We start from the raw sequence: 12,399 nt of genomic DNA on the forward strand, positions 1-12,399 counted from the left end.
ATATCATTTCCGTTCCTGACACTGATGTATTGAACCTCAAAGGTGTACACGGCGTACCATCAATTTAGCACTTTTAGTCAGCTTGCACTAATAGTCTAATATTTCAAATCTTATGAATGGAGTATTGTGAATGTATGAATATGATGGGGGCAAATCTTATTAACATGACGTGAGTGAATATGACGGTGACTTGTGTCAGAAGTATGTCAGTCAGCGTTGTGTTGTTTCAGCACTTTAGCCCTGTGTGAGTGTGTTAAAAAGCTTGCGTGTGTTGCATGTATGTGTCGCTTCATTTAAACACAACCAAATTCACACAAGAGCTTCTTTCGCAAAAGCCTGTCAAACAAGAATGATTCTCAGACATGGTGATAAAATAATTTTCCGACGTCCAATGTCTGCACTGCTGAGTGCGGAAAGGGCTGTTCAGACTGATTCTTGATAAATGTAACTCTCTTGTTTGATTATTCTTTGGATTGTAACGATGCGGTGTGGATGAATTAAACCCGGTCACGTTTCTCCTCCGCGTCTTCGACGTGTCTTATCAAGAAGGCACAGACTCCGCTTTCAAACCGGAGCAGACATTTTGCGCTCCCTGTGTCGAGAAAAGAAACGCGGCGGGTAATTACCGAGCGCTGCCGTTAAATGGCTGAAACCGTAATGAGAGCTTTAATGAAGCGTTTATCATTCGTGCGTCATGGTGGATCTATCAACGCGACCTATTAGCTCCATCCGTATTACGGGATCACTTGAGGAGGCTCGTTGGCCCCACTAATGCTCATCCGGCCTGGAGGACGAAGGACGCAGAGTCGACCAGACACAAATCTTTGGAGCGGGTTGAGAATAATGGGCCGAACCGTGCAGTGCCTTTCTCATAGCCAGAGCCACTTAGAACACTGAAAATCTAACCTTTCAATGAGGCTAAAGACCAATGGAATCATTTTATATAGTGATTAAAAAACACGCAACAATTAATGATATGCCTCAGTGTTTAAGAAGAAAATATCCTATATTATAATTCATATTTAACCTCTTTTAAGCACAAGAGAGTCGCTAGCAGGTCTCAAGTGCCCATCCAGGACGTCCACTGAGGTCCAAACAGTATTAGAGGAGACGACTCGGTGATGTTTTCTTAGGGAGCTGCATAAAGTGTATGATCACCTCACCGAAACGTTAGATTTCTGTGTTATATTCTCAATTTTATATCAAGTTGGTTTAGTGTGAAAAATAATTTTACTCGCTCGTCTTGATTAACTGTGCCAATAATTTTTAGTGATTACCTTCTCTGGTATTATTATTTGGTAAATATTATCATTTTGGAGTTTGACTGATGACCACTCGTGTCCAGTGGATTTTATCTCAGTAATACTGATTAATAGGAGGAAATTATGTGAACTATAAAAAAAGTTTTTTCTCTCATTGCATTTCTCAGAAAACTAATCTAACGAATGATCTTAGGGATTTACGAACAGCTTCCCAAAAACCATCTTAGCCACCAAATTTATGAACGTTGTTTGTTGACTCTGTATCTGCACGAGTTTTCCAAACAAGAACTCCCCAAAATACTGGAAGAAATTGATTCCCTCCCCCCCAAAAAGGACAGGTTCAAGGTTCAAGGACAGTTTCTTGTTCCAGTAATTGTTGTATTTCATTATTTACCTTTCAAGTGGGGAGTGAAAGTAAATCTTGCACCCTATGGAGTCTGTATTATAACATATAATGGACAATTTATTTAATTTAGTTTTATCTTTAATGTTTATTCCTTTGTCTAATTTTATGATTGTCTTTTATTGTACGGTGTCCTTGGGTACTAGAAAGGCGCCATTAAATAAAATGCATTATTATTATTATTATTATTAACAGATGCACATCACTATCCCAAATAAATCTTTCAAGTATATTTAGGCAAAACAAACAAAACAAATCATTTGCCTTTGTGTTTCCAAGTCTGCCAGGTAAAATCATTATCTCCTAGTCATTCAGGACAGAAGTAAGAAGGTACCCTCAGAGTGGTTACCTGCTATCACCCAGTATATATAACCACTAGCACATGCACCATCCCAATTGGTCCAGTTGATTAAGGAGTCATGAGTACTCTCATAAAGAGGGCTTGCTGGTTGCACACGACTTGCATATTCAACACAGAGCAACCTATGTTTCATTTCAACTTTCTCACTGGGTGTGAGTAATATAAGTAGTATTAGTAGTATATAGTATATATAGTAGTATATAGTTTGAAGAGGAATTATTAGGTGGGAGCACATCCCTCATGACCCCCCCCCCCCCCCCCCCCCCCTAAACTACTCCTATGCTGTTTAAACAGGGCTAAAGAGGCTGGGAGTGTTTATGGGCATCATTGTGGGTCCACTGCAACGTCAATTCCAGGAATGCTTCCAATTATAGGGAAACCTATATTGATTTCACGCAATGCGTCTTTAGTATGTAGAAATGTTCGATATATTGATGTGTGGCACAGCAGGGCTGTAGTCTCAGCTGCACACATTGGGATACAGCAGCTTTTCTCATGGGCAATGCAGCAGTCTGCACAAATCCATCAGTGGGGTCACTCCAATCTGGTCTTTCTCAAAGTTTTATTGCATATGTAAATGATTCGTCTGACCGTTTGATTGGTTAAGTCATGTCAAGTTTATTAGGCTAACTAGCATTTATTTGCAGAGAAAACATTTATTTATTCGATTTTTTTAAGTACTAATTTAATACTACAACTAAATTAGAAAATGCTGTTTATTATGAGGTTACGAAGTACTTAGCGTTATGAGTGTTTTGGGTAAACCCACCCTTGGTAAATAACTATTCTTACATGTACAGCCCCATTTAGTGTATGGTTGCTTCCTTCTGAATAGCCTTTAACACTTCATGAAGTCACAGAGAAATTGTTGGTGCTTTGCTTTATGGGTCTTAAATCACCTTAATGTGGACTGGAAGCTTATCGTGAATTCTTCTGATCCCCCGCCTCCCCCCACCCCCCCAAAAGAGAAGCACGGTGCATTGATACGGCTCTCAGCAGGGAGATGAAGAAACATGCATTAAATGCAAAATAGTTTAAATCATTCTCCCCTGCTCATTCTCTCTGTGCCAGAACAGGAACACAATGAGATGAATTTACTTGTCATGTCACCCGCAATCCTCCCAGTGATATAAAACAGGCAAATGTATTCGTGTCACAAGTGCACTGCTCTTCAAATGCTCTGCCTTTAAAAAAAATCCCTGCATTGAGAACAATTTCTCACATTTTTGAGGCAATGCATATAACAATCTATTATGAACCGAACTCAAAGAGTTGATAGTCAGCACAAAATATTATGATAAGCTGTCATCAGACCAAAGCACCCACAAACCCATCCTGAAGTGTGATGAGAAGAAGGACCACCAAAAATACGCAGCAGTCTCAGCACTGATGGAGACAGAATACCCACCCATGCACTCTTGCTTTTGATTGTTCTAAGAGGAGAAGCGGCCCAGGCAGCTCACAGAAGCCCTGCGTCAGACGCCTATGAGCAGGTTAGTGAGGATTAAGGACACTGAAAGGTCGTGTTGGAGGAGAGGGTGGTACACGCGCTCTAGCACAGAGCGTTCCCCGGGCTTCCACAACTCCCCAGGGCCCTCGTGTCATCACGGCAACAACTGTGCCACCGGGCGTGTCGCGCTCCGGCCCGGCTGCCGAGGTGTTCCGAAGGGCACCGTGTACCTGGTGGCAGGGCGTGGGTGTCTGGGTCAGCCCTGTGGGTGCTACACACACATCGGACATTCGCAACAGTCGTCCCGACGCACCGAGAAAAAGGCTTATCTCGCTCGGGAATCATGATCAGTTGTGATTGGCCAATGTGTGTGGGTGGGCGTGCGCTCCAGGCCGCCTGGCCAATGTGTGTGGGTGGGCGTGTACTCCACGTGTAGTACACAGGAATGTCAGTGGTTGTTTTTTCTGTCACCTCCTTTTTGGGGTTTTGTGGCCACCATAGACAGTGGGTGGCTAACATTAAAAACACCCACAATCACTATCACCTTACACATTACTTTTCACAGATTATTTTGTGTAAATAAATGTTTATTTTTGTCAGAGGTGTTTCCTGCTGCTCTTTCATGGACTCTTGCATGTTACGGAATTTGCAAAACATTCTTGCATCATGTTTTTAAGGGACAAAAAAAGCTACCTTCCTTTGACAAACTTTTTCGATTTAAATTGTGAGAAAAAGCAAATGATATTCAAAACAACGAAGCATATCATGGCCCCTCGCCCTCGACAACTACCTTGTGCTACTGTAATTTTGCTGAGAGATTACCAGACGGGAATAGCAATGCAATCCCATGAGATGAAAGTCTGATATTTCATGCATTCTTAAAAATAAGGAGAAAGATGGAACTGTGGAGTTCTGTATTCTCTCACTGTAACATGCAAACTCCTTCCACCTTGTGAATGCTTCCAGAAGGTTCTTGATAGATGTGAAAGAACTCTTATGTCCATTATAACAAGCCTTGTCAATCTTTTTTGACATATAGTTTACAAAATTGGGGGTATAATAGAATAATAAGTATACATATAATGTTTAGTCTAGCTGGTCACGGACACTGTGAGAACTAATTCATACTGTTCATTCTGTACAGTACGTGTTAAAACTGTGTGTGTGCTATTCTTTGGTGTGTGATTTAACATTTTTATACTACGGTACAAATTTGTGCTTGTTTCGACATTTATTATGGTTGACTGCTTTGATTGACTGCTTTATATAAAATTGATTGACTGCTTCATAGGAAAAAATATGAGCATGATGTGCAGGAATTCACAAACCAGTGGTTTGCATGCCCACTGTTTGAGCTTTTACTTAAATAATACATTACAAATGACTTAGTACTTCTCCCAGCTGTGATAGGTTTACTCATTACTTCCTGCTTGTGGTAATTCCACTACTAATGACTTATAAAACCCACAATTTACCTTGTGCAAGTCAGCAGGAATGAGGAGAGCATGGTAGTACAAAGGACATACAACATGACATGAACATTTTATTCTGCGTAAATACAATTATCCATTTACAAATATTAAAGTTATGAAGATCAATCAGTAACTGTAATGTGATTTCAAGCATTTTAACTGCAATGTGTTACACTACTACATTACAAGAAAAACATGAATTAGATTACAGTTATATCTTACTTTGTAATGAACTGTCTCCTGCATAGAGTGTCTGATGCTCAACTGAAATGTACACTTGCGTAAGTAATGACAGGAGTTCCTTCCAGGATACTTGAAGCAAAGGACACATCAAAAATGCTTTATCAGATACAAAGGAGTATTTGTCATTTAACACCATCCTCCCCGCAGTGCTTCTCCTGCAAAGTATGAATGTGCTCGTTTAAAATGGAGCTTGTTTTAAGATGGAGCTTGTTTTAAGATGGAGCTCGTTTTAAGATGGAGCTTGTTTTAAGATGGAGCTCGTTTTAAGATGGAGCTCGTTTTAAGTCTTGCTACTGCTTCAGAATTTTCAGCTGAAAAAATAAATTAAGCCCAAAACCTCGGGGCCTTGTGTAGTTCCTAGGAGCAACAACCCTAAACAGGCGTGACAGAATGAGCCCCGGTGTGAGCGCGGCCTCTTCCTGCACACACTGGTGTCTCCAGAACCACTGCTGGAGAATGTCTAATGAGAGTTGTCTCACAAGTGTGAATTCCTGTCTCCAGAGGACTGGCCCCACATTATGGTCTCTGTGTCTAATGAATTATTCGGGAAAGAAACTCTGCTCGCTTTTACCCCGAGCTCCGCTCCTCGCATCCCCCCCCCCCCCCACTGACTTGAGAGTCTCCGAAAAAATGAGCCGCCATATTCAGTCCCACAGGAAATGTAGTCGCACACATTTCCTGTCGCCGTTCTGTTTTATCTGTGTTACTTTGTTGGATTTTACACGTGCTGTAGTTTTTCCTTCTTGTCATCACATTCAAATTCAGGATGCGGTTCGTTAGTGGGTTTAGACTCGAGAACCCCCCGGGAACGACAGCAAAAGCACAATCAAAGACTTTTTCTAATCTTGGTTTGTTGATCATGTGCGTTTGACAATTATTTGCTGCTGGTTTTGAAGAGACATGGTGTCAACACAGACGGGGATGTGTTTTTGTGCTTTTGAAGTCCCATTTTACCTCACACTGAGATTTCTCCATTTAACCCAACTGGAGCGCTCTTTAAAGGCAAATTAATGTCAATTTAGTCCTCTCAGCACTGGGTCTGTTCTCCACCCCCAGTAAAGCACAGTGTGTATGACATCTGTATTCATTATTACTTCAGAGTTCCTGGGCCCTGGGTCCAGCTGTTATCTCTTTTACTGTAATAGGTCTCCTGCTGGCATCCACCGTCCCCACAGGTAGTCTTGGAGTGTCACCAGATACCAGAACAGGTTTCTGCCGTTTAAGACAAAAGCAGTTGTTCAACTGCTTGCCTTCGTCTTCCTGTATTGCCATGTTATTTATTATTTATTTGTTTGTTTGTTTCTTAGTGAAACTGTGACTTCCATACACACCATGGCCACATTCACACGAGCTTCTGGTTCCAGAACTAAAGCACAGAATGGAGTTCTATAGAGGAGAAGGAGAAAAGAATACCCCCTGCACCAACTAAGTGCTTTTCTCTCTCTCTCTCTCTCTTTCTCTCTCTCTCTCTCTCTCTCTCTCTGGATAGATAACAGCATGGTTACATAACAGACACACATTCACCTCAGACAACTGTTCTGCAATCCAATGTAATAATTTTGCCATTACAATGAAATTACTGCAATCATCTGCCACAGAGCGTACAACAGGGAATCGGTGATGTCACATCAGTTAGATATGCTCGCCTGCGCCGTGTTAATAGGTGACCCACAGCTCTGCCAACCCAAATAGCATTGACACGCACGCGTGTGATGGAAGACGTGAAACTCTGAGCATCGAGGCACTTTGGGGGCGTCTTTGGAGTGGAGACCTGGTTTGACTCTTCTTCTATAGTTCACGAGTAAATAACCAATCAGAACAGCCGTATAAACTCCTGCTGTTTTGGCATATTAATGTGCTGCGGTCAGTACGGCCTCCCGTGTGTTGTCATGGTGTCACTCTCAACATCACAGATGGACCAGGAGAACATCGATTTCCTCGGGAACAGGTGCCTATTAGAGTGGACTTGCTGTCCTGCAAACAGCCCGTGATGTGATGTCGGGGAGGAGCAAAATAGGGGTGTTGTCACGCTCTTCCTCCTCCGACGAGCAGAAACACGGCGTGGCCTTCACGGAACGAAGCCCATTATCGAATACATATTGGTCTTAAAAAGAGAAACTTAAATAACCCTTGGGTTGGTGACGATCTGATGCAGGGGCGGAACTAAGACGTAACGCCGCTCGGTCTGTTCGACGCCGTCTGCAGCACGCTTGTCACAAACCGGTCGACTTTCATGACCAGTTACTGCGGATGAATGTGTATGGCTTTTATATAAAGCACAGGAGGTGACCTTGCCCTGCACATGGAGGCTTTATTTAGGCCTAGCAGCGTCTCGCTTTGTGTACGGCATGGAAGTGAAGGCATGGTCACCTCTCTGATCTGCCTGCATATTCTTAGTCATTCGGATGAAGAGAAATTGACATGTAATAAGATGAACTTAGGTACACTTTTATAGAGCTTGTTTATTATTCTGTCACTTTCTCTCTCTCTCTCTCTCTCTCTCTCTCTCTCTCTCTCTCTCTCTCTCTATATATATATATATATATATATATATATATATATATATATATATATATATATATATATATATATAAACAAATATCCTTCAAGCATCTGCGGTCATGAATTAATGTAAAATCTAAAAGTAAATCACAGCTTATCCAGACAAAACAAAAGGGCACGATCATATTATATAATGCGGTGTTAGTGCAGCCGTTCCTAATAGGAAGCCTCACAACTGCAGTGGAGCAGAGAGGTGAAGTCACACGGCGCCTTGGTCTTCCAGAGGGACCTTCTGTACAAACACTGTAAAGTTGACACATTTATGAATCGGCTGTTAATGGCGGTGGCGTTGATCGGGGGGGTGGGGGGGGTTAGGGGAGGGCGGGTGCTGCTTCCATTATTTCTCTGTCTTGTCTGCCACCATGTAGGCGATACGCTGAGGGATCAATTAGTCGTAGTGAATGAGTGGAGGATGACGTGTGCCGCTCTGCAACAGAACTTTCATCAAGACCAAAAACCCAGCCTTGCGCCGCCCGGGCCGTCTTCACCCCGACCTCCGCGCTACGCCCTACCACCACCAGCCATCGAGGGTAATCTGATCAGCTGGAAGTGTTGGACCCACGGTGGCTGGATATCAAAGATGCCTGTGCGATTTCACAACCTCCCCGACCCGCTCCCCTCATAGGGAGAACAAAAGCTTCGGTGTCCTCCGTTCCCTCGCATGCTACGTTGGGGTCACCGTGAAAAGCATCTTTGAAAAATGGACTTTGAATGACCGGGCCTGGAGCGAAGATGGAGGGGATGGGTGGTGTTTGCAGGTGAAGCTGGCGTGGGGCCTGCAGGACAAGTTCTCTGTGGAGCGTGACAGCCCGGGCTCTTCTGTGAAGGGAACCACGTGAAGTGTACACTTCATACTGTAGATGGGCTTTTTTGGGACGCTGTGCAAAACCCTCCTAGCTCATTACACTGCCAGCACCCTGCGTGGACCGGTGGGGACACCAGGATCAAGCACTGGGGCCGTTCACTTCACTTCTCTTCATCGTTAAGCATTCTGTCTATGAAAAATCCAGTAGGTTGGTGTCAAATATACTTTCGCCCTCCTCTTGTGGAAATGACAGGGCATCTTTTATGTGTGCGGTTGAATTGATACCCTCAGTTTCAACCTTTCAATAAAGCTTAAAACGAAATTCAGGACAAAATGTATGGCTTTGTCACAACAGTCCCACCCCGGTCTCACAGTTCCCATGGTGACACGCTGACATGTGTTCTTTTGTTTTGGCTCCTTGTCGGGCCATGTGCTTTTTGTTTGTTATGGTTCTGTTTACCTCGCCTTAGCCAAACCTTCCACATGTCCCTGTGTTGTATTCCACCCCCCCAGGTGTCTCCCACTAGGATCTTGTGTATTTACGCCACGTCTTTTCCCTGTCTAGTTACTGGTCATTGCTAGATGTTAGATGTTATGGTGTTACATTCTTCTGTGTTACGTTGATCTCCGTTACGTTGATTTGTGTTACATTGATTTGTGTTACATTGATTTGTGTTACATTGTTCTGTGTTACACTGTTCTGTGTAACGTTGATCAGTGTTATGTTGTTCTGTTGTTCTGTGTTACACAGTTATGTGTTGTGATGTTCTGTGTTATAATGTTCTGTGTTATGTTGTTCTGTGTTACTCTGTTCTGTGTTATGATGTTCTGTGTTACATTGTTCTGTTATGATGTTCTGTGTTATGATGTTCTGTGTTACATTGTTCTGTTATGATGTTCTGTGTTATGATGTTCTGTGTTACGTTGTTCTGTGTTATGATGTTCTGTGTTATGATGTTCTGTGTTACATTGTTCTGTTATGATGTTCTGTGTTATGATGTTCTGTGTTATGATGTTCTGTGTTACGTTGTTCTGTGTTATGATGTTCTGTGTTACGATGTTCTGTGTTATGATGTTCTGTGTTATGATGTTCTGTGTTACATTGTTCTGTTATGATGTTCTGTGCTACGTTGTTCTGTGTTATGATGTACTGTGTTATGTTCTGTGTTGTGATGTTCTGTGATACGTTGTTCTGTGTTATGATGTACTGTGTAATGTTCTGTGTTATAGTGTTCTGTGTTACATTGTTCTGTTATGTTTTATAGTGTTCTGTGTTACATTGTTCTGTTATGTTTTATAGTGTTCTGTGTTATGTTGTTCTGTTATGTTGTTCTGTGTTATAGTGTTCTGTGTTGTGGTGTTCTGTGTTATGATGTTCTGAGTTACATTGTTATGTTGTTCTGTGTTATGTTGTTCTGTGTTATAGTGTTCTGTGTTATGTTGTTCTGTTATGGTGTTCTGTGTTACGGTGTTTACAGCGTTCCTGTCTGTTTCCCTGCTTTGTTTTGTATTATGTTTTATTTTGTATGCTCCATGTTTTGTTTTGTTATTATGCATCCAGGGTTTGATTGTGTATCTGATTCCACTGGCTTTTTGACCCTGGACCAACCCTATGAAATTGAAAATGGAAAATGTTCTTAGGACTTTTAGGACTGACTCTGTTCTGACTCTGTTCACTCAGCATCACAGACACTTCTTGTACATCTTTTTAAAAATTCTGTGTTCTCTACATACACGGTCATCCATTTATTTATGTCTGAATACCTTAATAATATATATTTTTACATTAATGTATTCATTATGCGTGGACTGGATGGGGTGTATGCGTGGACTGGATGGGGTGTATGCGTGGACTGGATGGGGTGTATGCGTGGACTGGATGGGGTGTATGCGTGGACTGGATGGGGTGTATGCGTGGACTGGATGGGGTGTATGCGTGGACTTTTATCAGCACGTGCTGCCCGGGACAGCAGAACCACAAGAAGCAGAGGCACTTGCACATCGAGTCTGGGTCCAGGATTTTAAAGGAGGGTTATGTGCTCACTGTAGTTTGACTGTAATGCCTATATCTCCAGTCCCAGCTGTTGACTCACCTTGTACACACACGTGCACACACACACACACACACACACACACACACACACACCTTCTTGTTAATTAAACTAGTCATCATCCCGGTTGCTTATTTGCATGTGGGAATTGAGGCCATAACTGTAATACTATTTACTTGACTTTAAACTTTATTGTGTATTATTGTATATTTATTGTATTTATTGCTCCATCTTGCAGCAGAATAAACCCCATCCTTATACATAATATTTATTGACTACCTTTTATTTTGTAACTCTATTAGATATGTGCCTAATTCTTTGCCAGTAATAAATATTGATTACTGGCAAAGATTTAGGCACATCTTGTGCCAGACACATGTAGCAGAACTCCAGATAATCATTCCAGCGCAGTGAAAGCTGTTTTGGCTGCCATGTGCTTCTGTTCGCATTGCCAAACCAAACCCCCCCGTTAGCCAGGCAGTGTAGCACTAGCTTTAATAACACACTTCCAAGCAATTGTGGAGTAAGTGGCGTATTCAGGGTTGTGCGGCAGGCTCGGCCCGACCACGTACCGCTACGCTCCAGCACATCCCAAAGACAGTGTGCCTGGGCCTCGCTGCACTATTGATCTGGTATAAAGCAGGATTAAACCAAAAGTGCGGCACTGAATTTATTATTTGCAGTCAATAATCTATTTCTTTTTAAGTTAGTTACCTCACTAGGAGTCTTGTGTGGGAGTTTTCTAATGCACTGTCCTGATTCTGTGTGGATAATTTCCTGATTTCTCACCGTGCCTTTAGCTAGTCAGGTGTGTTAGTAGTGGAGCCAGGTATGCTACCAATGACCGATTTATGGGTTCATGGGCCAGGACTGAGCATTAGGGCTGTGTTTATGATGAACAAATAGTCAAAGAAAACAGCATGGTGCTCAGCGTCAGGGCTGGAGACCTATCAGCTGGCAGACTTTAGTTCCAGGGCTAATCTTACACATCTGGTCCAGTTAACCAGGACCTTCAGACATCTCTGAATATTAGCATCGCTGAAACTGCACTCTACAGTACTGGAAGATCTCCAGAACTGGGTTCGTGTACCTCTGAGATTCATCTTCTCATTCACGAGGGATGAGGAATAGCAACAAACTCCACCACTACCTCCCAAATAAAGGAGTTGTAGTGTAATACACGTTTACTCCACTAGCCTTGAATAAAATGTATCATATTTCTTTTCTTTCTTCCTTTTTTGCTTCACCACATTAATCTGCCACTTTGTGACTTCAGTAAATTCATAAACTGTAACTGGAACCACTGTGACTGTCTTTCTAGCCTCTCGTTTGATACTAACTAAATCTGCTTTTCTGACAAAAAATAAGATTTCTTCAATGTATTTCTGTTGGCAGCTTTGCCTAAACACTGTGCTGCACAAATAACCAGCTCCCAGGACAGTGAATTGGAGAGGCCATCTGTTCTTTTGTTGTTTCTAGGTACTTCTGTGTCTCATGTGCTCTTGCAGAGCTCCATATCTTGTGATAAATGGTGATTTGAAAGGAGACATTAAAAGTTCACTCTTAAAATGCTCCATTTGTACTGTGGACATTTATCAGGTTAAACCCTTACTTTAATGTTCATATATTTGGCTAATTGTAACTAAAGATAAATCTCGGGCGCTCCTCTTAAAGTGGCGATTTTGGCATAACTGATATGGCGCTGCAGGTTTCTAGCCAAGACAAATCGCAACTTTGCTTTTAATACAGGCCTGGCCACACAACACACAAAAAATAAAATCTTTGCCATA

This window comes from Brachyhypopomus gauderio, chromosome 7 (genome assembly GCF_052324685.1).
Source record: "Brachyhypopomus gauderio isolate BG-103 chromosome 7, BGAUD_0.2, whole genome shotgun sequence".
NCBI classification, from domain to species: Eukaryota; Metazoa; Chordata; class Actinopteri; order Gymnotiformes; family Hypopomidae; genus Brachyhypopomus; species Brachyhypopomus gauderio.